Genomic DNA, 2,056 nt, shown 5'->3' with positions numbered 1-2,056 from the left:
GGGGGGGGGGTTGCGTGTGGAATGCGCTGCCAACGTGGTAGTGGAGTCAGGTACTTCAGAGGCGTTGAAGCGACTCTTGGGTAGGCACATGGAGGATAGTGATATGTAGGGTATGCAGGGTAGTTTGATTTTTGTAGGATAATGGGTCGGCACAACATCGTGGGCCGAAGGGCCTGTGCTGTGCTGTACTGTTCTATGTTCCATATTCCTATGTAATCGACCCTGCTCCCCACCATGATCCGGCCCCGGAGACGCGCTCTGGAGACCTGGGGCAGCAAACGTTTCACTGAATGGCCGCCTACGGGACCGGGAGGGTGCTGGTTGATCGAATATTGCGGTCGGCCAAGGGGCAGGGTGATCACAGCCTACCCTGGCTGGGCGAAACATCGAGAGGGTCAACGTCTGTCCAAAACAAGTGTGTGTCCAAACCTCCTGAAATCGGGCTGAAAGCGTGCAGGAAAGCAACAGAAACGTAACAAGGGAAATAAATTGTTATGGGCCAGACCAGATCCCCTCAAAATATTTGAAGGAGGGAGCCCGGACCTTAACCTGTTCTCGTTTTAAAGGCAGATGTGAGGTGCGTGTTCCAGATGCGATGCTACTGGTCAAGCCACTCAGCTTTAAGCAAAATATAACTCATTTAAACGCTACAGTTAAAATACCGTTCAAGGATGCAGCCCTCGAGATGACTTTATTAGAACAGTTAGCAGAATAAAAGGTGCAGTAACTTGTGCTAATGAACTGTTCCAACATCGTGATGTCCCGTGATCACACCCCTTGGCAAAAAACACGTCTGTCTCACAGGCAGCAGAGAGAAACCCCAGCTCCGAGAAGCAAACCGAGAAAGAGAGAGAGCTGGGGAAAGAAAACAAAACAAACAAAAAAAAAAAATCGCTTCCACTTCTTCCAGCCCACTACAGCAACTGCTTAAAACTAAGCCGAGAAATTAAGAACGAAAACAGCTGGGAAACCTGGTCTGTGAAGGCTGGCCACACCCAGCCAGGGCTGCTTCTATTGTTCCAACCGTCAACAAAAAAAAACCCCAAAGTTTCACAGGCCTTACGGGCTCCTCGGCGCCTCTCGTTCAATCTCTCTTAAAGCCACAGCATCGCCACCAATATACACACCGCTGTCTATTTGCAGCGTGCGTTACGTTGCAGTAGGTAATATTTTTGCCGGCTTATCTGGAGGGCCGCTTGGTAAAGCCCCGGGTGTATCAAGGGTTTCGGGGTTTCTCGCTCTGGACAGGCTACGTTGGGAGTCGGGGGAAGGGGCCGAGGCCGACGCGGCGGGGGTCCGTACCTTTCTCGGTGGGGACGCAGGCCGCGGGTGGCCAACGCACGGCATCGGCTGTGCCCAGGCAGTCCAAGCTGAGCTTGCTTCCCATCCCCATCGACAGCATCTCCTGCAACCGCAGCTCTGGAGGAAGGCAGGAGAACATTTTCAAGGGGATAGCCGCGCTTTCCCAATCCCGCTGAACAGACTCCTTAACTCCGACGCGAGCAACCCCAAATTTGGATTGATGCCCGGAGCTGGCGAGTTGCCCAGCAAGCAACAGGCTGGCCTTGTTTCGACCAGAGATCACAGGAGAAGTGGTGGGGTTGGGGGGACTGGCCCGATCTGATGTATTACTGTCACGAGTACCGAGATACAGTGAAAAGAATTGTTCTGTATGCTAACCAGACAGGCCACACTTTACATCAGTGCATCAGGGTAGCACAACAGAATGCAGAACGCAGTGTTCTTAAATCTGTTAGTGAGGGGAAGGAGCTGTTCTTAAATCTGTTAGTGAGGGGAAGGAGCTGTTCTTAAATCAGTTAGTGAGGGGAAGGAGCTGTTCTTAAATACGTTAGTACGGGGAAGGAGCTGTTCTTAAATCTGTTAGTGAGGGGAAGGAGCTGTTCTTAAATCTGTTAGTGCGGGGAAGGAGCCGTTCTTAAATCTGTTAGTGAGGGGAAGGAGCTGTTCTTAAATCTGTTAGTGTGGGGAAGGAGCTGTTCTTAAATCTGTTAGTGAGGGGAAGGAGCTGTTCTTAAATCTGTTAGTGCGGGGAAGG

General features: G+C 51.4%; 1 long non-coding RNA gene across 1 annotated transcript in view; it reads right to left on the bottom strand.

Annotated features, from left to right (window-relative positions):
* LOC125482061 overlaps positions 1–1,421 on the bottom strand; it is a 4,481-nt gene extending 3,060 nt beyond the window's left edge. The window contains exon 1 of the long non-coding RNA XR_007261535.1: positions 1,303–1,421. This is a non-coding gene — a long non-coding RNA (uncharacterized LOC125482061). The remainder of the gene's footprint in view (positions 1–1,302) is intronic.
* Positions 1,422–2,056: the final 635 nt, after the last annotated feature.

Source organism: Rhincodon typus, unplaced genomic scaffold (assembly GCF_021869965.1).
Source record: "Rhincodon typus isolate 14 unplaced genomic scaffold, sRhiTyp1.1 hic_rhity00005395, whole genome shotgun sequence".
Classification (NCBI taxonomy): domain Eukaryota; kingdom Metazoa; phylum Chordata; class Chondrichthyes; order Orectolobiformes; family Rhincodontidae; genus Rhincodon; species Rhincodon typus.
Note: the sequence above shows the minus strand (reverse complement) of the source record. Positions and strands in the feature narration are given on the sequence as shown.